Raw genomic sequence first — 27,141 nt, forward strand, 5'->3', positions numbered from 1 at the left:
GTGATTATTATGGTAATGTTGTTATTATTATATCCTTATATCAATGAGCTTGGGGAAGGAAACGAGGGACAGTGGGCACTGAGTTGGAAAAATTACACAGATGAAATCTTTAAGCCATTTCAGTGTCCCTGAAAGTTCTCATGCAGTTGTCCTATATATTCTTGGAGAACAAACCACATTGGCAGTGATGAATGCGTTATGGTATCAAAAATAATATAGATTAACCCCCTTTCACAGAAAACCTAAAGTCATTGTGCTGGGCCTGGCTCCTAAGTCCAGTTCTTTTTCTATGACACCACTATGCTTTAATTTCCAGAGACCTAATAGGATTTTGGCCTCGTGCGACTTTCTATAATCACCAGGGAAAAAAGAAATACACACATGAAACACTGAAACAACTATGTGCAGTGACTGCATAAATAGCTGTGAGTTATAGCCGAGGTATACCAGAGGATTAGAGTGAAATCAAATACCTTTAAATCACAATTTAAATCAATAGCTTAGAAGACCCAAGTTATATCATTAGACAGGAAAATCAAGTTCTATCTTTCTATTTCTTAAAAAGGGTGTTCTTATTGTTTAAAATAACTCAAGTGCATTTTACAAATCAGAGATGTAACATTTAAGTAAATGACATTCATATAGATCAGTGCTTTTTTAGATTATTCTTACCGTGATGCAAAAACAAAAATCAATGTGATGGGTTACCTTTTTTTAAACCCCAAATTAATTAAAAATATGTCTGTAAAATCATTGGAAGCAGAACCATCCTGATTTCAGCCTATCAATCAAGGACTTGAGAAGTAGGGTGACGGGTGTTTTGCATTAGGAGAGAAGTAACCACCAATCAAAAAAAAAAAGTTATTTTAAAATGCCTGATTTTTTTAAAAAACACCAATCTGCTATAATTTTTTTTTCAAAACAAATATGTGTTTTAACAAAACCAATAATACCGCAAGACCACATACTATATTAGAAAAAGCATAGGCTTTAGACTCAGATCTGGATACAAATCCTAGCTCTGCCATTTTCTACGATGTTCATGTAACACTCACGTATGAATAAACATATTTTTAATTAAGGAAAATAAACAAAATGAAAAGTGATCCCCTGAAAAATCTGGAGTATGTCATTCACTTAGTCTTTGTCTCCTTTCCTGCGTTGTCATAGATTGGAAGGGTCACTGTTCTTTTTTTCAGATTCCTTTATCATCACGATTTAAAATAAATTAGTCCACAAAGAGGCATCCCATTCTCCCGCTTCCCCAGATGTTGACTCTTATGAATATAGGGGCCTGTTGTTTGACTTTTTAAAAGGACCTTGGCAGGCATGTTAGTTCACTTTCAGTCTTGAAATTTATTTTGTTGGCATTATGGAGAAATGATTGCTGGATGTTATATGGAGTTGAGAAAATTAGATAAAGCTGCACTGGGGAGGGTCGTGACACATTTTAACCATTTAAGAATGTGAAGATGTATTTATCTTTATAAAAATAAGTTTGAAAGTGGAGAGAAAAAAAGTCACCCATAATCCTTCTACTTTAACACATTATAATTTTATATTCTTTTCTGATCTTTATTTGCAGACATATTTTACATCATTATAATTCGAATGTACTTATTATTTTGCATTCTTTTTCATTTTTGATGACAGTTTAATGTCTCTTTGCTGGGACTTACCATAATTTATATATGCTAGCCTAGGGGTATGGATTTTAGAGTAGCAAAACATGAATTTTGCAGTTAGATTGTAGGCTTTGGACACTGGTAAAAAAATCAATTTTTTTGTTAAAGACAAGGGAGGACTTGGAAGGTTTTAGGAAAAGCCACATTTTAATGAAAGTAAATGTCTCTATATCTCTATATAAATTTGAAGTAGATTAATTATTCTTTTTTTGTGTAATGCTGTGTTTCGAAATGTGTGTTTCTTACGCAGAAAGTAAGTTTCCCTATCTAGATTGTCATCTCTTTGAATACCACTGCCATATCTGTCTATCTGAGTTTAGTGTGTATTCCCGAGACTCCATCAGTGTAACCTGCTTGCCTGAAAGGTGGTGTCCTAAATCCAAACCATTTCCCCCCTAAAAGAGTGCCCGTGTACCTGGGCAGAGTTCCTCCCCTGAAAATTTATCTGAAATCCCAGTCTTCCTGAGGGAGCCAGTTAAGGAAGAGACATGAAATATCCCCTCTCCCTGCCTCCCTTACTGTCAGGTGAGCCTCTTTCTTGATGGCACGACCTCTGTCTAGACAACCCTGACAGTGAGAAGTTTCCATGTCATTTTCCTTTCCCTCTCCCTGTTCCCTCCCCTTCAGTTTTTGGGGTTTTTTTTTTTTTTACTTCCCAGACGCTTCCTGCCTGGAAACAAAGGATTGGTCCCCAGTAGCCCACTCAGAGTGATTTTAGTTTGATTCTCATCCTCTGATTGGCCTATATACGGTGCAGAGCCCGGGTGACGTCATAGAAGCGAAGGGCTAGGGAGCGGTTGCTGAAGCCGGCTCTACCGCGGGGCGGACAGCTAGCTGTAGGCGGCGGCCGTCTGGGGTCTCGCATAGGAGGGCCGCAGCTTTTCCCTGCCTGGAGCAAGCGTGCGGGGCCGGGAGGAGAGCCTGGGTGGTGGGGAGGGAACGGGCTAGGTCTCGCGCTGCGGCTACGGCCGCGGCGCTCCAGCTCCCCAGCCCCGACAGCCTAAGCGTTCGGAGGTAGAGGAAAGGTATTGACAGGGTGGCTGGACAAGTGGCAGGTAAATCCCGGGACTTATGGCACCTAGCTCTCTCAGGGGAGTGTGTGGCTGCTGGACATTGCTTTTAGGTTTCTGGGTAGATTTTCTGGCCTTTCCGGACCCCCCTCCCGCTCTCGTGGCGTTCCAGCCTCGAGTCCCCGACGTGGCTTTCCCGGAGCCCTGACAACAGCGTGCAGTTTGCAGGATTTCGGGTCGCAAATGCAGATAAGTGGGTGTGTCAGGGCCCTTCCGAGAGGGCTTGGGCCCCTTTGCTGGGTCAAGCTCTAGATTCGTTTACTGGGGCCTGGGCCGCTGGAGGCAAAATCTGCTCTAAAAGCTACGTCAGCCTGTAAGTCCTATGCCATCTACCCACTCATCTTCCCCCAGCCACTGTAGCAGTGACGGCACCGCCCCGCCCCTTCCACGATAGGGTGGGGGTGTGGCGGTGGCAGCCCAGGCAAAGTCCCAGGACGCGGAAGAGCCCGACCTGAGCAAACCGAAAAAGTGATAATTTTATTAGAGGGGCGCCTTCCTCTCTTTCTTTTATCTGTATCCCCTTCCTTTTTTTGGTGCAGGGCGGGTAATGGCAGGAGGACTCTTTTCTCTTGTAGGGTTTGGAATGATGCAGTAATGTCCCTAAAAAGCCTGGGGTCCCTCAGTTGGCCTTTGTCTGTGGAGGGGGTAATTTTTTCCACTGCCTGCCCCCCCGCCCACCCCCCCCCCGCTTCTCTGTCCTTCTCAGCTCTCAGGGGGCATTGCCATCAGTTTGTGAACTGGCTCTGGCAAGATTGCTGCTGCACTTTTGGGCAGACTGAACATTTTAAGTTCTTACTCTTACAGGTTTTCCTACTTTGGGTGGTGGTTGAGGGGTGGGGTGGGGGAGGGACAGTAGGGCAGGGCGCTGCCCAGCACAGGGGGTGCCAGAAGCCCCATTTGTTTGTTGTTGTTGTTTTGGTCCCACCTTCCAGAATCCAGTGCCATACTCTGGACTTAAGGGTTCTGGGCTGTGATCTGTAGAAGGGAAGGAGAGAAGGGTGAGTGGCTTTGCTTTGAGAAACAAAGATTGCAATGCTTTTTTTTTTAAGTGGCTTTCAGCAGGGAAGACTTTAGCCAATGTTAATCTTGCTCTCCCCATGGTTTTGCAGACTCAAATCCAGGCTAACTATATGGCTCTCTGAAGTGTTGGAACAGAAGGAGGTCCACTTCTGTTGATAACACTGGGGCCCTGTTCTGAAATGACCAAGATGTAAAGGTCAGTGAGGTGCTCACTGGACTATTTGAAAATTTATAATTGGGCAGGTCTGTGATTTGGTATTTGAGGTATCTGTGGGCAAAGGGGCTTAATATCGTAATGGACGATTAATAGGCCAGATCTTGGAGAGACAGCCATGGAAACCTCTGTTTCTGGATACAGATGTCATACCCCACTTCCCCATGAAACAGGCAAAATGAGAAGAGACTGGGATGTATGCTGGATAAAAGCTGAGAGCTGAGAATCTCAAGGACAGAGGGACCTTGAGATGTCAAGGACCAGACCCTCTAAGCCATCAAGTGGGTCTTGTAGGAGAGACCTAACAGGAAAAGGAGGTTCAGCTATGACAGAGGTGCAGGCAAGGGGCCACAATACCCTAAAGGATATTCTAACTAGCTGACTATTCCCACAGGTTGCAGATTTTCTGATTGGAGGTGGAAATGGTATATAGAGCAGACAAACTTGCCGAAGTCTTTTGGGGGAGAGCAGTGGACATGACAGGTGAGGGAAATGAAGAATAACTGTGAGGATGGGGAGTTGCTGCCTCATCACAGACTCTACTATTATGAGGTCGAAGACTAAGCTAATATAAGGCTGAAGAGAGTAGCCATGAGAGGAAATAACTCAGATCTAGAAATCATAGTAGGTAGGTAAGATCAGATGGAGTAAGTAGGAACAAAATGATGAAAGACAAAAAAACATTGTCTTACCAAGATCCCAAAGGCCCTGATTTCCCTGGTGAGATGGGGGAATTTGGTGATTGAGGCACCTATGGCTCAGCCCAGACATAAGGAGATGATTTATTGATATTTAGGCAATCAGTAGGATTCCTGCCCTTGTAACCACCTTCGAGAGCCAGTAGCTTTTGGTCAAGGAAAGGAGAAGAAATTCCATGAGTGGCAGCCTCAACAATCAGCTCTTTTCTCCTGGGTAAGAAGGGAGTGGGGGGCTGGGACCCCAAAGGGGACTGGGGGAGCTTCGAATCTGTCTGAGACAGGTAGGTTGACTGCTTTTACATGGGGTTGGCCAGGGCCAGGTCTGAGGCCCTTGCTCCAAACGTAAGGATATCTGCCTGAGCTCAAAAGAAAAAAAACAATTAAGCCCTCATTCCCAGGCAGGGGCCCATGGAACCCTGTGCAGGCTGAGGAATGGTGAAAACAACTATCCTAGAAGGTAAGTGCAGCTATTGAGGCATCTGGGGTGCAGCTTAAACTTCAGCTGTCCTGTTTTCCACCCCAGCTCTCCACCTGCAGAGGCAGGTGGTTTCTTCTGCAGGGCCTAAGGTGGACTTGACTGACAACTCATCACTACTGGGCCTCTCTACCAGGGGCGAGAACGGGCATACAGTGGCGCACAGGGCCAGAGTCCTCCATTTCAGGTGTGAAGCCTGAGCCTTAAATCAAGTTAACAGCCAGACATGTAAAATCTGATACAGGGGTACGAAAGAACGAAGTGAACCCCCAGGTCTGGCATTCTGTTTCCATTTCTCCCCAGAAACATGTACCTTCCTATCTTGCTCTGCGACTTTGGAAGGCATTTGCATTTTCATGTGCAGTGATTACTTGATTCACTAAGCCAAACCCAGAGTTTAATTGGAAATGTTAATCAATGCAATGAATCTGTGTCTGATTTGCACATTCGTTCAATTATCTGCAGGTTGGGGCAGTCTGTGCTGCACCCAGGGAATGTGATAAGAGACAAAACAGCATAGCTACAGCTAGGTCTGTGGGTGGGAAGCAAAATGGGAGGAGGTGAACTTTGAAGACTGGGAAGAGATGAACAATTTACTAGTGCGGAATGGAAATCATTCCAAAGACATGATCACAGAGAGGCCTAGGAGACTGATCATTGAGATGGAATAGGATGGTCTTGGAAGCCACACAGTGGAAATAGAGGCCAAGGTTTTGCTGTGAGGTAGGAAAGGGCTAGATTTGGAGAAGGAAGTTTTTTAGGGACTAGAGGACCAGGATCTGGTGTGGAAAGAGTGCTGAGAATCAGAAGTCAGGTGTTCTGGTCTGAGTATTTCTTCCCTTCTCTGGGCTTCAGTTTTCTTATCTTTCAAATGATAGGGTTGGAGGAGGTGTTTTCTAAGATGGTCATGACGTTTTAGGAAGTGGGTCTATTTGTTTCTGGTAATAAAGACAGGTCCACTAAAGGACAGCTCTCTTCCCCAAATTTACTCCTTCTAAATCATACTCCTTTTGGTATGCACTCCAGTTTGGGGGAAAACAGTATGTAACAAACTCATAACCCCTACACACATTTCATCACTTTCAGCAGTATGACTTTTATTTCATGTGAATGAGGAACAGTAGGGAAAAGAGAAGCCCAAGTGGAGAATCTTCTAGGGACCCTATTACCAAGCCCCACAAAAGCTCTCTGGGGATCTTATACAGATCTTATATGGTTGGGGGTGAGAGTTGAGCAGAGATTCACTAATGGCCCCAACTCCCTAAGTGAGTCTCAAAGCAGAAAGACTTGGGGTGAGGGTGAAGGAAGGGCCTGGCTTGGGGGTGAGGATCCTATCCCTTCCATCTTTCTCCTGCATCTCTCTCTGAGCCAGGTAAACTTTTTGGGATTCAACAGTACTCAGAGACCTACCCCTGACAATCAGCACAATCACGCCCTCTAGTGACCTCAACCAAGACACTTTTGGCAGAGCTCCCATAAATTCCATAACCCAGCCCAGTGCTAAACTCTTGTGCAGCTCTTACTCACTGTGGAGAAGGGCTCTTTCCAACTGGCCTGAAGGAAAGACTCAGGCAGCTGTGGCTTTCTGTAGGCCTTTCTCCCAATGCTGGAAGTTGAGAGAGGGAGCCATGCCCCTCAGTGCCCAGTTTTCTTCTTTGAGCCTGAAAAGGGCTCCAGGATTTCTTTCCAAGCTATCTTCAGTGCTGAGCCTGGCACCTGCCATGGGAGGGCTCTATGGTAGAGAAGGTGGTTGTCTGCAGTTTCCCCCACTTCCCGACAAGGTGGTGGTACTAGTCCCCATATAGAGATGCTGGCAGGAAGCTAGAATACAGCAAGGCTGGAATGCTGGTAAGCACAAGATGTGTGAGCTAATCCCCACCCCAGCCTCAAGGAGAAGGCTGAGCCACAGTGCACACACAAGGCAGTATAGACACACGACCTGATACAGACACACAATATGACATAGACATATAACATACAATATAGATTAGCCACATGGCACACACACAACATGGAATTGATGTAATATACATACAGCATAAAACAGACCCACAGTACATACACAATATGGTTCTGACACGATACACATACACATGACATAAACACAACTCTGCATACATGATACAGACTTGATATGTACACAATATAGTATGGATATGATACAGCATACACACAACACAGCACAGGCACGCAAGGCACCGAATACAGTGTGGTACAGGAAGTGGCACAGATTTACTCAACCCCACATGTACTCATATACGGGACACACCCCCAGGCCGACAGGAGTATGGCCACCAGGCGGAGCACTGTGTCCTGCCAGTCGTATCTGCACTGACTCCAGCTGTGCAACTGGTAGGTTTGAGGCAGACTGCATGGAGTTAATAAGCAACTGAGGGGTGGTGGAGGCAGGCCTAAGGAAAGCTCTGGATCTTGTGCAGAAAACTTGAGGTTCTTGGTTAGTACAGGCTGGTGTACTTCTCCCTCCACCTCACAGGTCTTCTAGTGCTGTTTCCCACCCCTATGGGTGTATGCTGCCTCCCTGGGACCAGCCCTCAGCCCTGAGGATGGACAAGGGGCTTTTTGTGGACATTCTTGAACTCTCTTTGAGCCCTGCCCCTCTCTGGAACTTTGACAGTCCTCATTCCCCTACATCCACCCCACCGCCTTGCAGGATGAGCTCATGCTGTTGGGGAAGCTGCAGGCACACCACTCAGCTGAGCAGTGGGTGGGATTTGGAAAGGCAGCTTGGAGTGTGCTTGTGGGAAGCACCCAGGGAATGCCAGGGCCTCTAGGTGACAGTTGTGCTCTGCAGTCTTGTCAGGAGAGGTGGGCAGACCTTGGATATGAGTTGGTCTTTTTATTTGAGAAGGATAAATTGAGAATCATAGGGCTTTTCTTGGCTCCCCGAGGCTTCAATTTTGCTGTTTCTACCTTTAGGTATTTATTTGTCCATCCATCCATCTGTCTGCCCATCCCTGGCTTTGGATTAGGACCTTGTGTATTCTGGTGTTCTCTAATAGCACGTGTGCTAGCCTGAATCCGGCTTTATTGAGAGTTATATAGAGGTGCTACTTTTCTTTGAAGACAAGCATCATGAAGGGAAGGGGGGCAGGGCAGGAAGGATTTGGGATCCTGTTAAAGGAAGTTTGGGCTCCTCCTTGAGAAGCTCGAGTGATTGTGGGGAAAGGGATGGGTTAAAGAGACCCCATCTCTTTTATGGTTGGACATAGAAACCTCTTTGGAGAAGATAGGGTAAACTAATTCTCTCTCTCTCTCTCTCTCTCTCTCTCCCCCCACCCCTCTCCCTCCCTCCTTTTCCCTCCCTCCCCCTCCCTCTCTCTCTTTCTCTCTCTGTCTCTGTCTCTCTCTCTGTCTCTCTGTCTCTGTCTCTCTCTCTCCCCCACTCCCTCCCTCTCTCCCTCCCTCCTTCTCCCTCCCTCCCCCTCCCTCTCTCTCTCTTTCTCTCTCTGTCTCTGTCTCTCTGTCTCTGTCTCTCTCTCTCTCTCTCTCTCTCTCTCTCTCTCACACACACACACACACACACACACACACACACACACCCCTCTATCTATTCACCCTAGGAAATCTGGAGAAGGCTGTAAAAGACATCCCTGTGCTGGAGATTGGGGGAAGACAGAGGGAAGTTCTAATTAGAATCAGAAGCCAAGGCCCTCAGCAGCTGTGAGATGATATAGGGGATTTCAGAGTGCTTCCTGCCCTGGTGAAGGAGTCATCGAGAAGGAAAATGAAATAGAGGTGGACATTTGGAGTTGAAAGTTGAAAAAAACTGAACAGTCCAGGAAGCTTAGGTATCCTCAGAACCCACCTGCATTTGCCATCATCTCTCAGTTTCCTATTGTATACTGGAATATAACACCTCTGGTAAATATGCAAATATTTCATATCTGTCATGTTTAATTTAGTCCTCCCTACACTTGTCCAAGGCAACTAACACAAATCTTTTCCACTTGATATCAAGGAGATTCAGAGAGGCGATGTGACAGTTCTTTTCAAATTGAAACTCAATGCCATTTCTGGACTCCTACATAACAGTGCTCTTTTACACTTCTCTGATTCTCTGCCTTTTGAAGGGATTTTCTGAAATTCACTGTACAGTATGTAATGTTTTGGAGAAGGGGTTGGATGAAATAGTAGTAGGTGGGGAAAGAGGTTCCCACTTCCCCACAATGCTTCTCTTGGCAGGTTTCCCCCAAGAGCGAGCAACTGAATCCTTACATCTTGTGTCAGATGGTGTACCCAGCACTGAGTCCATCAGAGCTGAAAGCAGCCCAGCCCCTTCTCATGGGCAGTGCCCACCTGTACTGAGGTCCTGCGATGGTGGTGGTGTGAGGTGAGTGATGGATTCCAGGGCAGGGAGTTAGGGATCTCCAAGTTCAGGTAAATGTCACCTTTCTCCAGAACTCCCAATATTAAAGGCCTTGCCTGGGCCTCACCAACTAGGTCTCAAGACCCACTACCTTCTTTCTGTGGGATTTTTCCCAGCACAGCTGCCCATGGTCTCTAATTCCCCATCTCTAATACGGGAATGATACCCTTGATCTACATCCTAGGGGGAGTAAGAGAAACAACCTAACAGTCATGGCCAAGTCCTTCACTAATATCGAGCTGAGCTGCATCTAAGAGCTTCAGTGTAACACAGACCTGCTTCCCATCAAGCTGTCATTTCCTTTCCTCCTGCTTTCCTGATGTTGAAGTGGCATTTCAGCTACATGCCACAGATTCACCAATCAGTTCTTATAATTTCTATTGCCTCATAACCTTAATTTTACCTGCCTATTCAATGTAGCACCAGCCTGATCCATTCCAGCTTCTTAACTTGAACCTGCCAGAACTTTCACTCTGACTTCCAACCCAACCAGGGAGCACTTACTCCCCCAGCTCTCCAGCAACCCTTGAGTCTGTAGCATGTAGCATAGCTCTTGCTTCTCTACTGCCTGAAATAATTCTTGCATGATTTCGGTAGTACTCATTTTGGCAGATCAGCTAAACTCTAAGCTCTTCCAGGTAGGGACTAGATATCACAGTTCTCTAGTCTCTCTCACAAGTGCCTGGCAGTTTGCCAGCAGCTTTTTGATTCGGGCCTCTCTCTCTCTTTTCCTCTCTATATCTTTCAGGTTTCTTGGCCTGCCTCTCTGATCATCTCCCTGTCTCTTTGCTTCTGTGGCAGCCATTATAGCTTCCTCTGTCAGCTTCTCCATCTGGTATTCTGTTGCTATACACTGCAGTCCAGCTACTTATTTGTATCTGACCATCCCCCCATCTCTCTGTCTGATGTTCCATCTCTTTGTCACTTAGGCTCTTTCATATTACCTAAGTCAAAAATAAAAAAACAAAATTAAAAAAAACACCCAAGAAGAGAAACAAACAAAATGAAACAAAACAAACAGACTACAAGGAATATGCAGTGCAATTCTCTTTCACAATGAATCTGTCCTGGGCCTGCAGGACAGAGGAAGACTGCAGCCCAGCAGCAGTTGTTTATGTGATGCCTTCTCATGAAGCTTCAAAGTTTCAGTCATGAAATTGAAGGTATGAAATTACACCCTTGCTGATACTGATGCATTCAACTTTCTAGAGATACTCTGGTAGGGGATCCTCTGTAGACCTTGAGCAACAGAAGGTAACTAGAACTGGCTAAAATAAGAAGCAAGCCCCTGGGTCTCTCCTGGGTATTCGATGACAGCTACAGTAATAACTTGTATTTATTATCTACCGTTGCCAGCGCTATACTAGACATTTTACTTGTATAAGACCATTTGATCCTACAGTAGCTCTGCAAAGTAGGTATGTTTTTTAATAGTTACTGTATTTGTTTCTGATTATAAGAGCGATACTAGCTCAAGGCAGGTATTATTATCATCACTGCTTTACTCATGAGGAGATAGAGGCTGAGAGGGGCTAAGTATCTTGCCTGTAACTGGACATCTGCAACTTTGGGAGGAAAGACACTCCCTGGAGAGTTTCTCAGCATCCCAAATCTTTTGGTACCCTTCAGTGCTCATACACACACTCTCATAGGCATGTTCACATACTCTTGTACATTCACACAATCACATTTACTTCTTTGACTCACACTGAACACATTCGTAGTGATGATCACTCTTACCCCCTCACCCTCACACACAGTCATATTTACAAACCCACTACATGCCAGCACATTCATACTGCTACACACTGACACATATTCACATTTATATGTTCACATTTTTATACTGACACACTCATACTTGCCATACACCCCATTCTCATGTTCTTACCTCTCATACCTTTATGCTTTCTTATAGTCTCACACACTTACGGTCACATTTTATACTCACATCCACACAGATGATAAAATCACCCTTAGCCCTCAAATTCCTACAGAGTTACACACACTGGACACACAAACACATTGACTTTCCTCTACTTGTTTCTCATAGTCATACACACACTCAATTTGTTTTGCTACAACACATCTACACTATTTTCTCCTCACATTCACACACTTATACAGCTTTCATCACAGGTACATACAAACACGCATGCATGCTCATATATTTACATTTATACATGCTTACACCATAAACACAATCTCACCCATTTAAGCTTTTATACCTTCTTGCATTCTTACACTCAGGATTACATGCTCAGCACTTGGCACAATCTCCCTATCCTGTCACATTCACACATAATCAGACTTACACATAAAAACACACTTATTTTCATACACATTCACACTTTAATACTTTTACACTGAGTCATAATTGCACTCTTCACCAAACTCAAAGGCATACATTATCAAATACAATCACAAGCACACTCATTTTTATAAACTCAGCCATTTTCTGACACATGTCACCCTACTCTCACATTCATACACAATCATACACAATGTAGTCACCTGACACACTGTCACATACATATGCTCACTCCCATTCAGTACTCACACGAATTCACATTAACCCAGAATCACACTTACTTCACACCCAGGCTTAGATGATTATGTTCTCTCATTTTCACATATTCTCATATTCACAACTGCATGCACAAAATCATACACTCCCATACATCTCCATGTGCACACAATCTTACTACTTGACACTCATGTCCATTCACATTTATACCCTCTCATGCACCAACTCCCATTTGTATATCACATATATTCACAGTCACAATCACACTTCCCACATACTCGCATTCTTACACATTCCCTCTCATACTGACAGCACATTCACATTGCTACACACATTCACACCAGTACACATGTAGTGGCATACATAGTCACTAACTGCATTTACACTGGAACACACCACACTCACTCACACAATGAACATTATCATAGTCAATTCACAAAAATACATACATGTACTCACACAGAAGCAGTAAATGATTTCACATATGGCCACAGAGACTGACCTTCATTCAGACTTACATTCGCCCTGCCACATCCTCCCTTTGATATACTTGGTCACACTGATCCACATGCCTACACAGTCACACTGATGCATAAACCACTGACTCTCACTTGACACATTCTCCTGAACTACCATGGACTCTTACCCGGACTCTCACATGGACTCATTGACACTGACACATACTCAGATTGATGTTAACCTACACTCCTTCACTGAGATGATCCTATTGACCCATATTTACTCACATTGATTTACACATGCTTATAGCGACCCATACTCTTATGCACATACCCATGTACACTTTCCCAAACTCTTATACAGGTCACCATACTGATATTGCCACATTCACACACTTTTTCACTGATATGCTCACACACACAATAACACACCCAGATGCAGATAATAATTCATAATCACAGCTGTCACTCTCTTTTCTTACTTGCCACTAATACTCTCCTCACCCCTGTGCCAAAGGAAGAGTGTTAGTCTCAGCCAGGGGATAATGGGACTGGATCTTTTCAGAGGAGAAAAGAGTGGAATTTATGTCTAAGATTAAAAAGAGAAAGCTCAAATGCACAGATCAAGTTGTGTGTCCTTTTGCCAGTTTTATTTTATAGAAACCATCTCTAATAGAACCTTAGCCAGTCCTATCCAAAAGAGGTTGGGATTTTTTTTCCTGGAAGTTTATGGCTTAACTTCCTACTTCATCTCTATTCCAAAGAGAGGAGAAGGTGAAAAATGTATTTCTTTATGCACTCTTAATGGTTTTGTATGCAAAAGCGTGTGTTTCTGGTTTTATGATCTGGAATTGCCTGTACATGGAAAGGGCAGTACTGCTCCAAGCAGTCACCGCTAATCTAGCCAGGTCCACTTTTACCTTGTAAACCCAGGGACATTGTATTCAAGAATGACAGAGAAAAGATTAATAAGTTAACAGGATATGAAATAAATTCTGTTGTGAGTGTACATATGCATCCATAGACCTCGCTGGAATTTCAACAGCTGTTATTAACGAGTTAACAGAAGAAATTTCTCAGTATGCATGGGTAAAGACAAGTTAAAGAAATATCCTTGCACTCCAGACAGACTGTAGGTTTCCCCGTAAGAGGATTAAAAAAAGCACAATGGGAGCAAACCAGTAGACCAGGAGCCTAGAGCCAGAACCATGTGCCACCCCAGTTCTCTACCAGATATAGTAACATGAGAGCACCTTGTAGCAACCTTCCTAGCCTATGGCTTCCCATGCTAGAGACTCCCTGGGGCAAAAATGAGTGTAAAATATAAACAAGCTACCATTTGATATGGATCTTGTCACACCAGGAGGAAGAGCCTGTACTCTGGAATACCACCTACCACCCCTAACACCCACCATTAGATTAAGAACTACTCTGATATCAGAGACAATATCATCCTACTTATTTTAGATTCCCAATGCCTATCACAATGTTAGGCCCAGAGCAGTTACTTGTGAAACTCAGTTAAGAAACTGAAAGTGGTGTGTAGGCAGCCACATGTTGTCAGTACAGATCTAGTGCCTCTCTTCTTCAATCCTAGAATTTCATTGGCATTACCAGGTTAGATGGAGAATCTTCAATGGGCCCCACATAGTGCTAGGCCTGTAGGAAGATTCAAATGGGTGAAAGAAACATATTCTGCCCATTTGAAGACAAAGTCACCATGAAACAGTGGAACAAGACAACAGTCTTGAAACTTGGGGTTAGAGGAATTTTTATCTTGTAATTCAGTGGTCTTCAGGCTCCAAAGGCCTTTGAGGGCCTGCAAGTGGTTGGTAACAGCAGTCAGGATATAGGGAATTTACTTTCCAAAGCAAACCTCCTTGTAAACATGTTGCTTAACATAGGACTGTGCCATCTTTCTAGAAGATTGTATAAAAGAGCCCTTTGTCATTGAGCCTAAGATAGAGAAAGAAAAGTGAGCTAGAGACCTTGATAGAAATTTTATAGCACCTACACCAAGAGATGGCTTTAGAGAAATAGCCTAGCAAATTTATATTTCATAGTTTCCGTCAATATGCCGAGACTCACCAAAAGTAATTTTTATAATTTACAGGACTGGCTGAATTTTAGGAAGGGAAAAATGCACTTGCCAGAATTTACTTGAATGCAGTGAGAAGCACTAAGTGAGGATACCCACCCCTTTGCATTTATATGCTGTTTTATACTCTTCAAAACATATAATAACCCATTCATTATGATAGGGCATTAAAACCACCACCTCTGGAATCAGTAGATTAATATTTGAATCCCTATTTGACTACTGCTTAGCTGTGTAACCTTTTTTAAATAAATTACTTAAGTCTCAGTTTCCTTTTCTGTAAAATGGGAGTGGCACTAATATCATCTAGCTTGTCGAGTTGTTATGAGGATGAAATGAGATGATATATGAAAGCATTTAGCACAATGTCTGGCCTATAGTAAGTGCTCTACAAATGATAGATCTTATTATTGTCCTTACCACAGCTCTTTGAAGTAGATGCCTTCAAAGGAACAGAACTCTAGGATAACAGTACGATTCTTTGCAGCCAAAGACCCAATTTTCACAGCACTTGTTGCCTACTTTCCTTTGTTTCTGCTTGACGATAAGCTAGGAGTCAATGCTCATTCCTACTTAAGAAGATAAGTGAAAACAGAATTAACCCATGGAGTTCCTCAATTCCTTTGTCATGTTTATCTGGACATTGCTGCAATGTTTCTTGTTAATTTAAATGGCTCCTCTAGTCTTCCAACATTCCCCTTGAAATATTGAACTCCTCACTGTTGTCACCTTCATTTACTGGCACAGAAACTTGGGAGAACAGGAATAAGATAGACTCATGATGTTGGTAGAGGTTGAGATCTGGTCTACAACCATAGGCACGCATCTGCCATGATTCTAATGCTGAAATGGCTACTTTATGGATAGAGGATCTGCTCACTTCCAGGCTTTGGTCCCAGATCCATAGTGTAGGTACAGTTCACCTACTCCAAAGCCCTAAGAATATTTGTGTCTGCAAAAGTTGTGAGTAAATGAGAACTCATCATATCATATGGTACTGTTGTGTGATTGAGGAAGCATAATAAGAACATGAGCTTTAGAGTCACACAGACATGAAATTTTATGGTCTTACTCTTCCACTTACTAGCTCTATGACCTTGGCAAGTGACGTAATGTCTCTGAATGTCAGTTTCATCCATAAAATTGAAATGAGATCTTGAGTGTTATGCGAGTCATGTTAACTTGTACATGAGTAATTTTTAGCAAAGTGCTGGGGACATACTATCTCAATGAATGGTGGTGATTTTATTTATGGCTTGTGAAATCTTTGGCAGTAATTGTAAGCATATTTTATTGGTAGACTATCTTAAATTACTTCAAAGCATTTCCCCATGTGGATCATTTGAGTGCCTCACAACCCCTTAGTGCTGTAGTTACCTCTGGCACATAAGGAAATAGATTCAGAGGGACCAAAGGATGTATTGAAAGCCGTGAAGCTCATTAACAGCAGTGGTAGTCTGAGAAGCTCCCAGTCCAAGCTGAATGTTTGCGTCTTTGCTTAGCAAAGCCTTTTAGAGCTACAGTTAGCAAATAAGAGCTGCTTGAACTGAGCATGACCCTTCTTGTGAAAAAAAAAATGTATAATCTCTAGCTACAATTTATCTGCTAGCCAAATTACATTATGTTTCTCTATGTATCCTGTGTGATGCCCAGCCAATTTATAAGAAAGCAGCAAATGTGACATCATAAGAGTACCCTTTGCAACGAGGCTGAGTGATATATGACCACAGTGGTACCATTCACCACCAGAAGTTGGGGCATGTTGTGGTTTTCTGTTCACGCTGATAGAGTAATACCAAATATCCAGAGTCTGGACATACATTCTGAATGGCCCAATGGAGAGGTGGACACATGAGCTGAAGCTGTTACTGCCAAGTTGCACCTTACTCTCATGCTGATGGTCTCCAAATTAATGTCATAATGCCAAATAAACATGTTAGAACTGCTACTATATTTGTACTTACTGTCTTAATCTTGCTGTCTACATTGAGAATTGATTTAGCTAAAGAGGTATTTTTCCCATCCAAAACATTTGAATTGTCTCCTTCAGCTTTTCATTACTTGCTGTGTGGTTTATAACTCTCAAAGACAAAATGCTTAGATACACATTTGTTTTGCTTCCCGCTAGATATTCCTAGTTTAATTTTGACTGAGATATCCAATGTGTTACTGTTTTTGTTCTCTCTTTGTATATTGATTTATGCAGATATTTAATCTTTGTAGAATTTTATGTTTGTGGGTAGTCTGTGTAAAAAATTTAGATGCATTTTCTGTAAAACTTATAAATGCTGTCCTATTGGCCCAAACCAGAATAATGTGCTCTTATTCTTTTAGGAATGTGATTATTATTGGTGGTCCAATGACCGCTAATACAAGAGACCTCTAACATAATTATATTTGCTACCAGCACGCCAACTTCATTAGCTGTTATTTTATCACTATTCTAAGCTAGTTCTTTATGCTCATTTCAAAAAAAGAGAGAGAGAGAAACTGAGGCACAGTTCTGTTTCGAATCCCCAACAAAATCTAAAGGCTACACTGGAAATGTAATGCACAGCATGGTTACTATAGTGAATAAAATTGAATTGTATACTTGAAATTTGCAAAGAGTAGATCTTAAGTGTTCTCATCATAGCCCCCGTGCCCCTCCCCCCAAAATAAAAGTAACTATGTGAGGTGATGGATGTGTGAATTAACTTGGTTGTGGTAATTATTTCACAATGTATACAAATATCAAACCATCACATTATACACCTTAAACATATATAATTTTTTTGTCAATTGTACCTCAATAAAACTGGAAAGCCCCTAAAAACTAAAAGAAAATTAGGCCTACCAAACTCTTTTAGGCTTCATGGTATAGAAATGTATTTCTACCCAGATTTCCATTTGAGGTCATGAGATAAGTTAACCCTACTAGGCCTAGCATTCCTGCCATCTTTGGCCAATGTCCAAAATAGAGGTACTCTTGAAATCTCTTTTCTCCTGTCTTTCTATTCCCATACTGCCTGTGGTGCTTCTCCCTTGGTTCATTTTCTCAGTAATGTCTTTTTTCAAAATTATTTCTATGTTACTATCTGGAACATCCCACTCCATGGGGGGAAAAAAAATCCCTAAGTCTTTCATCTTAGACATCTGCCACATTGTCACCTCAGTTATAGTTCTGAAATTCAAAGCTAATCTCACCATCCCACTACTTGTAACCTCTTTATCTAGACAGGAAGTGTTCAAACCTTAAAGAAAGGCATGCAAGACCCTTCTTAATTTGGTCTCTACTGATCTTATATTTTTCTCATCACTCCTCTTTGCTGTAGTCACACCAAGTTACCTGCAGTTCCACTAATACACTTTGTTGTCTCTAATCGCCCCTGGACCTTAACAACTGTTATTCCTTGCGCCTGAAAATTTCCCTCCCCATGGTGGGTTACTTGTTTTTCAGCTCAAGTGTGCTTGCTCTGTGAAGCCTCCTTCAGGCTGTTGGAAGTCCCTTTCTCTGTCCATCAGTGGCAACCTGTTGTCATCTTTGCACTGAGCTGTCATAGCCAAAAGCCATTACATTTTAAGTCTCTTCTGGGCTAGGAACTGTAACTTGTTCATCTCCCACCTTAGAACCTGGTGAATTCCTATTTATCCTCCAATACCATACTCAAGTGCTATATCCTCTGATTCCTCTGGGCATCATTAGCTACCCTTCCTCTGCTGTCCTTCTGAAGCATCCTTATCTTTCTGGGCACATGCTAGACACTGTGTAAATGCTGAATGAATGAATTTATGAAGGTTTAATGATTTCCTCAAGATCACAGAATAATCCAGAAGTAGAACGAGAATTAGTCATTCTTCTTTTGTTACAGACAACTCTTTTGGATTTATAAAAGACCTACTAACTAAAAATCAGCCCCCAAACTAAAATTGCATAACAAGATGCAAATTAGTTCTTCCAATTAGTTCTACTAAAAAAGAGAAGAGGCTTCTTCTAAGAGACAGAAGGAGTTTCTTTTTCCAAGTGTTTTGTTCTTAATTTCTCCAAAAGAGGTCTGTCCTGCTCATATATAGCTATGGTTATAGAAAATGCTTTGTGCCAGGCCATATTGATCCCTTCTTTTGTAGTTTATCAGGAGCCAGTGTTTTTGCTTTTTTAAAAATGTCATATACATGTTACTTTTCTTCCATAGTTTAGAGATATGTTATCTTCCTTACATCATACCAGCATCATTTAGTTTGGCAGAAATGGGAGCAAGGCTAAAAAAACGAATCTAGCATGATTAGAGTATTTGTTGGTTAGAATATAGTGTTGAGTAATAGCTTACACCAACCCTAGTGCTTTCCACTTTTGAATCCTGGTGAACTCATACTCATCCTTCGATACCCTGCTTCAGTATCCTCAAATCCCTCTGGAAACATTAGTTACTCTTCCTGTTATGTCTCTCCAAAGCATCCCATGCCCACCTGGCCTGCATCACATTATATTCTCTATTGTATGTATTGAATACATGTCTTCCATCCTCACTGAACTGTGTACTCTTAGAAGACAGGAACTAGTCTTCATCTCTCTTTGTATATGCCCTGTACCTGACACAATACCTGGTACATATAAATGTTGGTGGCAAGTTGCTGAAAGGCAAGGCAATGATGTTCTTTGGAATAATATCACTTTCCTTATGTATGAAGGTATGGTCATTGCCAGTGATTTCTCATGTAATAGGATAGCAGTCGCTTAAAAAGAGTCTCACTCTCTTCTGAACTACTGCAGTCCCCTTTCTTAGCTCTCTTCATTTTGCAATACACATACCCTCACTTTTTTTGTAGTTATATTTTTATCTGTTTATTAAAAATACATTTTACCTAGCAGCCAGGAATAAAACCCACTACTCAAGCATATAGCCTCACTCAGGGCTGGGTGTTTATCTCTTTACCCCCAGCACTTTGAATGGTTCCTGGTACATAGGCTTCAATAAATATTTGTTGGTTGTATAAATTAATATATGCAAAGATGGGTTACTTAAGAGGCATATTCTTAGAGTTACTATCTGACCTCTTAAAGGGTAGTAGTTCTCTGTTTTGGTCTCAGGATTCTTTGAAACAAAAGTCAACCAAAAATCAACAAGAAAGCTTGTAATTGGTGTACTTCCCTGTAAAAAGCAATGTTAGGCTACTATAAGATCTTTTCCTTTTTAATACAACTGTGTAACCTACAGACTCTCGTTATTAAGCTGGGCAAAAGAGTATAGGGCATGCCTGGGCTACTTGCCAAAGGACACAAAACTGGTTGATGGTTGGCTGACATGACTGAATGAAGGGAATGTATCAGGCCCAGTCTCGAAGGAGAAAGAATACTCTGAGATGATTGTTGTTTGATGCAAAGTTCTAATGCAGACTTATATATATTTATTATAAACACTGAACTTTTATCTCCTTTCCCTCCCCCAAATTTTTGTCAGGATGTATTGTGAGCCACAGTGCAGGCTCCACAGGAGTAATTTGGGAACTCTACTGACTGATTACCCCTCAGTCCTACTGACTCCAGCTCTTTGTACCAAACCCTGCTTCTGCTTTATCTGCAATTTTCTTACCATATCTTCCTTTGAGGTGAGGGCTGGGCCCTGTGCTCTCAGCCTGGGGGCTTCCCAGGGCCACAGAAAGGCTTAGGCATATGGAAGTCTTCTCTTTGTGTGTGTGGGAGCACTGGGGAAGCAAAGCTAATCATGCATTGGAGTAAGGATCTGTTCTAGCATGAACCAATGGTGAGCCATTTCTCATATAAATGCACAGTGGCAGCTGCAACCAGGTCATAGAGTAATGGGCAGCAAAGGGAACAACACTATTTGATAGAACCAACAGCTTATAACTGAAGATCTTGTGTAAGCTGCTCACAGGAAAGCCATGAGAAAGCCAACATTCTCAATTGTGAGGTCATCCTTCAGAGCTGGCTTTTGGTTTCTAGAAGAATTTTCTTTGGGTAGATTATGACCTTTTCTTATACCCATGACCAGTTTTCTTTAAAGCCAAACATTTGTTTTTAGTGGAGTTAGGAGGATGGGGAATTCCTACAACTAATGCTATGGCCAGCTGAATGTTTATCCTCTACCATTTGTGAAGTGGGATAGATGGATAGTAGGCCTTGTCATGTCACATTCTTCCTTCAGTATTTGAGGGAAAGGTTTTTAAGTAGATAGTGTTTCTTCTTCCTTAATCATAGCTCCCAAATAACTGAGATACACACAGCTTTTTAAAAATATGGGCAGGCGAATTGGGGTCAAATAACAAATGTTTGAAGAAGTGTTACTGCATTTTATTCTGGCTTAAATTCTTTGACCTTTAATTCTGGCAGGATGCCATATTTTATGTGAAATATGCACATTGTTAAATAGATCTACATTCCCAGTTTGAAAACAATACTGAAGTCTCAAATGACCCCATGTAGCTCTTCTTTTCAGACATGGTATGGGCACCATCCTTGTAGAAAGCTAATTTGAGTACAGACAAATTGAGACCAGAGCAAGGGCCTAGAATGATGAGCCCTGACAAGCAGGTTAGATGATAATGTCCATACATCTTTATGGTATGCAAAAAGCCCAAGCAAATTCAGGAATTTACATTTTAGGCTTGGATTTGAGGAAATCTGTGGCTCTTTTACTGGAGTGGATCTGGGAAAGGTGTAATTATCACCCATGCATAGTAACAGGAGCAGCTAGAACCTCAGAGACTCAAGACGTTAGTTTACCATATCCTGCTCACTTTGGCTGTTAGTCTGCATCTAATGTTTTCTATCTGAATGCTTCCTAGGATACTACATTCTCTTTTGAGAACTAGGAAATGTTTTATTATCAGGTTTTGCTTCTCTTTTTCCCACACATTTCTTTGAGGTATCATTTAAGGTAAACTCTTTTCTTATGCTTAAAAAATTTCTACCTTTGTTTTTTAAGCATTTTTTTCTCTTAGGAGCATCAGTTGTAGAAATGAAAAACTAAAACCTGCAATGCATCGATTTGCAAATATAAATACTTGTCAGATGATCATTAGCATATTCTTGGCATTAGCTCATGCAGCCTACACAATGAATAATAAAGTAAGGTGCTGCATACATTTAGAAGCTTAAGAAGTTATTGGAAAAAGAACTATTTGTCTCACATAATATATGCAGTATATGAGGTCGGATGCTGGAGTATACCTATCGATTTCCTTATTTGCAACCTATCTTTGAAATTTGCAACTATAATATTGCTGGTTTAATGGATTCAATTAATGTCAGGTTCCTGCTGAAAACAATGGAAGTCACTCAGAGATGTTAGCAGAGAACAGGACTACAGCAGAACCGTCCTCATTTGCTTGTGTGTATGAGGGAGAACATGAATGTATTCTATGTGAGTATGCTTGTATGTGTGCCATTAGTGAGTTATCTTTTGCAGGATCTAAGTTTGAAACTAGGCAGCTGTAAAAAGAGCTAGTTACCTCTCTTGCTCGTCTGGCTGCTTTTGCAAATCTGCCTAACAGGTAGCTCAGCTCTTCCTGATTAACTGATCTTAGAAATGGCTTCCCTCCATTACTTACTGTAATGGTATCTCCCAGGTGAGGCTCTCTGAAACAGCACACCCCTGTCTCTGATATCAAAGTTTCCTTAGTGCCCCAGAACAGACAAGCTCTAAAACAAGGCCATCTAAGAATTGGTATTACTGGCCAACAGAACCTGTTAGAGTTCTGTTAGTAAATCACCTAGCCTTGAGTCTTTGGATGAGAAACGCAGTTGAAATCAGTAAGTAGCAGCCTGAAGTGGGTTGAAATGAAAAAGCTAGAACTGTCATATGAATATTTTGGAAGGATAAAAGTGTATATATGAAAAATGTTGTCTTTGTGGGTTTGCTTGGATACATGTTGTATTGGTGTAGTGGAAAGAGAATTGAGAAGAGTTTGAGATTCTAGTCTCGGTTCTTTCACTTATTTTGTGATCCTGGTAAGTTACTTAACCTTTATGCTCTGTTAATTGCTCATGTAGAAAATGGAGATGGTACTCCATTCTTCACATGTTGGTGTCCAGCTCAAATAAGAGCAAGATGTGAAAGCTCTTTGGACATTACAAAGTTGTATAGTAAAAATTGAGGTGTTGATAATCCGATGGTAGCTGATTATGCCCAATGGCTTGGCAGTTAGACTGATATTTCCAAACATGCTAGACTGATATTTCCAAACATGCCTTCCTGGCTCAGACCTACTTCGAGTGGGCATATAGGCTTATGCAAAATTATGAAAAACTTACAGCTGCAACAATTGCATAGAATATATAGTTTCATTTCATTACTTTGCATGAGTATGTAATGCCTACTGGGAACAGGATACTGTATTAGGCAGTATGAAAACATACAGTTATGACGAAGGGGGCCTTACCCTCAAGGAGCTTATGATCTAGTGAGGGGAATGACATGTATAATGACTATATGCAATTTGAGACAAGATGATGGAAATGCTAAGTCGGGCCCATCTGGATGGTTAAGGTTAGTGGTTAGTCTGTCCCTTATCCACCTAGTCTGAGAATGGGAGTATGGTTTTAGAGCTGCTGGGAGACCCTGACCAGGCTTGTTATCTTTTCTGTAAAATGAGATGAATGCTCTTTCTCTCCTCTTTGGCATTTAACATATTATGCAAATTAATGTCTGAAAAGTCGCTGGGTATCTTCGGATGCCAAGTTGCTGTATAAATGCAACGCAATGTATAATCTTTATTTTAAATTATAATGCATCGTCACTTCTTTTGAAAGCTAGATGATTTTTTCTTTATTTTTTTTTGGCAATTAAAAACAGTCTACTACATCTTCTTACATTGTCAGTCATAAGTGTCTGAGCTGGTTGGTTCAATTGCTAATAATGCATCCCAGATAAAGTGGGTTTAATATTAGTGTAAGCTATTTAGCAAAGCAGTTTGTTTCCCAGTCACAGTCTATACCGGGAAGCTCAGCTAGCCATCTGGAAAATGTGTGCTTTTGTTTACAGGGAGCCAGCAAGTAACACTTGCATCGTTTTTCCCACAACCAAAGTACAAAATTCAGTGTATACATCATCTTGATAATAAAAGTAGCAACCTCATCCTCAAATACAAAGAACAAGCCAGTGTTAATATCATTGTCTAAGGAGACATTGGCTGACTTTAAATCTATGTTTACTTAACACCTCAAAGTCTAGAAGCTATCATTAAAAGTTCAATTTGTCTTGATGTATAGAGCTAATTCTTGTTATAAAGATTTCTCAAGTTCTAGAAATTTGAAATACTCTCATATTTTGTTACTCTTTTAAACATTGTGAGAGTTCTTTGACTTATTTAATATAATTTTGAGATCCTAAAATCCATCTTGTTTCTTATGTGCTTGTGTCAGTTTAGCTGTCATTTCATTAGCTCAAGGTGTCTTGCAACCCCGTTCTTTATGTAGATATATCTCAGAAACATTAGAAAGTTTACCCTGGAAATTTTCCTTAAGCTATATCTCATTCCTGTGTTAGATCCTCTAGTATGATATGGAAAGGATATTAAGAAATATTTATGTGTTCTCAATTTGTAGTGATAACCCTGTGTGGCTGGTGGTTTTAGAGCTTTGCCTCTGTGAGTATTAGATCATAGCTGTGCATCTACTGGCCTGGGCTTTTGTTTATGAAAGGAGGCCAGTATTAGTTTGTTTCTCATTGGTAAGATATGCAAATAAACAGTTATTTAGATTTTGAAAGCAGACAGGATAATACAGACATGTGGTTTATCTCTGAAGGTATCAGATCTGATGAAAATATTTATCGAAGTTGTCAATGGCTTAATAGAGGGCCTTGCAAGTTGTAGGGCAAGTATTTCTGGATTCTCACCCTTCACACATCTGGGTAGAAAACCTGTGACAAATGGGCACAACTGGCATTTTTTGGTTGCATGCAATTCATCATGTATGCCAGAGTATGAATTTTGGCCACATTAGCTAGGATATAATTGATTACCTATCTTTCCTCTTGACTCCTGGGACATGCAAGTTGGTGGCTTTTTAACCTACTGAGCATTCTCTGTCTAGTTTGGCACTGCACTGATTAATAAGAGAATGCATTTTTGAGGAATGAGAAAATGATGAAAATTGTTTATAATGCGTACTCATTTCATTTAAAGTTGCCATGCATCTTGTTATAGTCACTAATATTGTAATAACTATAGTGCCAGGTAGGTACTACTAATCAGGGGGATCACTTCGTAAATTTTATAAATATCTAACCAATATGCTGTATACCTGACACTGATATAAAATAATATTAAAGTCAACTCTCATTGAAAAATAAAAATTAAAAATTAAAAAAAGTGTTCCTCTAAAATGTTTTGCAGTAAATCTCTATGATGAAAGGCAAATCAGTGAAGGACTGTCTGTATGGGTTTGTGTATATTCCTGCGTGTGCATGCCCTCATGCTTTTTGGGGGAAGGGAGGGAAGAGAAGAGAGAAGGAAGATAGGGAGGGAAAAAGAGAAGTAATCTTTCCTACTACTCTGAAAAATGAGTGTTCAGGCTCCTTGGTTATCATGAGACAAGAGACACATTTCTCATTACTGATGAATTTCAATTGTAATTACCAAGCATTGGTAAACCACATTTAGTCCCAAGGGCTGGATCAAAATATATAAACTATCTACAGAAGCCATTTGAATTCTCTCTGAAAAACCTAGTATCCAAGTATGAAATCAGTCTGTGAACATATATAAACTATTGTTGGTTGTCTGTTAAAGTTAACTATTTCTGTACAATGCTAAGGGCTAAGTTCTAAAGTGAAATGAAAGGCCTGTGGCTAGATCCAACGTACCACTTACTTGCAAGTTCCTGTTCTATTGCAGAAGTGAACAACAACAGTTAAACTTTAAAGATAAACAGTTTTTTGATTGGGTTCCTAGACAAAAATGGTGCTTTTATACAATTCTTGAAATAGAGCCTATAGCCACCACAAACAAAATAGTCTCTTTCAAAATCTTGGAAATAATGACATCATAGGCAGATTGAACCCCAATAAATTAATAATAGTTTTGTAGAAAGCTATCTCAGAGGAAGCACCTGGCTTAGTAAATTGGCATTGTTTACAAACATAACATAATAGCATCCCCCTTTTTTCTATGTTTGTGGAATAGTCAGACTTTACCTCCCACTTGAGAAACAAATACTTTAACAGCAAGGCTTCCTTACAAGTCTCTGCCCTTTCTCCATCTATCTTTCTAAAAGTACGCTTTGAAGCATTTGCTTTGAAGGGGAGTTGAAGATAACAAGAGCCTCCTGCATTATTTTTTGTCACCAAATCAAAATTATTTGGAACCATTAGAAGATGTAGATTGGTTGTGCCTTGTAAAGGGTAATAAAAAACTGAAGTAATATCAGGATATTCAAGGAGAACTAAATCTGAAACGTCTAGGTAAATGGAGTGATTATTTAGTTCATGATTCATGTTCATGTGTGAGATTGGACAAAGATTCTTCAACTTCATTTCTATGTTTGTAAAAGGTTTATTCCAGCTCCTTTTATAATCCCTTGATGAGTTCAATGGGAATAAAACAAATCCAGTTTGCTGGGCAGTACAATGTATGCTATATAAGCTGGGTCCTTTGGAGAATGCCTGTAATATGGACCACAGTAGGGTTGACATTTTGGTCAGGGATTTCTAGTGTATTATCAAAAAGTATAGTTTGAATTTTATATTACAAGTAGCCCCTTTTTCGCAACCTGAACTATACCTGGTGAAATAAGATCAGGATAATCAGGCAGCCTGGAAAGAAGCAGGGCATCTACCTACGTTTTGAGTCTCTGGCCAGAGACAGTAATTAGGAACAAAAAGAGCCACTTCGTTAGCCACACCCATTTATTAAGAAAGAAGGAACCTAGTATTTTAAATTACATAGGTATCTTAGTATCCTGACTGGCTTAGACTCTTACTTGCCTTATTATGCAAAATCAGCTCTGTATATCATTTTAAAGAGGCCAAGCCTGTTTCTCTGATTTCTGTCATCTCAAGTTAAATAATCAAAGTCATCAGAAAATATGTATCATCCAAATATGGTTTTCAGAAACTTCTAGGTATTTCTATTTAAATCTTCACTTCTTTTGCAATAACTTTAAAATTTCATAATTTTTATCAAATTTCATTATTATATAAGCTAGATTTTGTATAACTGAGCTTTATTTAATAATCACCTCATATTCAGGCATTATTTTTGAACCCAGAAAAGTAAAATAGCACACACACACACACACACACACACACACACACACACACAAAGAAATAAAGAAAAAATAGTGCTTTGTTTCTGGTGGCAAATTCTTCTCAGTGACTTAAATTAAAACCATGAATTTGTCCAAAACAGAATAATGCCACTGGTGAAGTCAGTCTCAAACTCACTTTTCTTCTGGAGAAACAGTGAATTTAGAAGGACCAAAATCAAAATGCAAAATAGAAATCAGACCCATTAGCACTGATTTCATATTCTAGTTAAAATATGTATTAGCACTAGTAGTATCCATGAAT

The 27,141-nt window shown here is 41.0% G+C and overlaps 1 protein-coding gene across 10 annotated transcripts in view; it reads left to right on the top strand.

Annotated features, from left to right (window-relative positions):
- PAK3 (p21 (RAC1) activated kinase 3) overlaps positions 1-27,141 on the top strand; it is a 286,225-nt gene that overhangs the window by 147,632 nt on the left and 111,452 nt on the right. For 5 of the 10 annotated variants that reach the window (XR_002776059.1, XM_023520009.1, XM_011374344.2 and 2 more), the window contains one exon: positions 9,366-9,513. The exons of 2 other annotated variants lie outside the window; for them this stretch is intronic. The gene's annotated coding sequence lies outside the window, so the exon portion shown is untranslated. Of the gene's footprint in view, positions 1-5,123; positions 5,145-9,365; positions 9,514-27,141 lie in introns of those variants that run through there. 3 more of the 10 variants (XM_023520013.1, XM_023520014.1, XM_023520011.1) reach the window with 2 other exon arrangements.

The sequence above is a fragment of the Pteropus vampyrus genome, unplaced genomic scaffold (genome assembly GCF_000151845.1).
Source record: "Pteropus vampyrus isolate Shadow unplaced genomic scaffold, Pvam_2.0 Scaffold244, whole genome shotgun sequence".
Taxonomy (NCBI): Eukaryota; Metazoa; Chordata; class Mammalia; order Chiroptera; family Pteropodidae; genus Pteropus; species Pteropus vampyrus.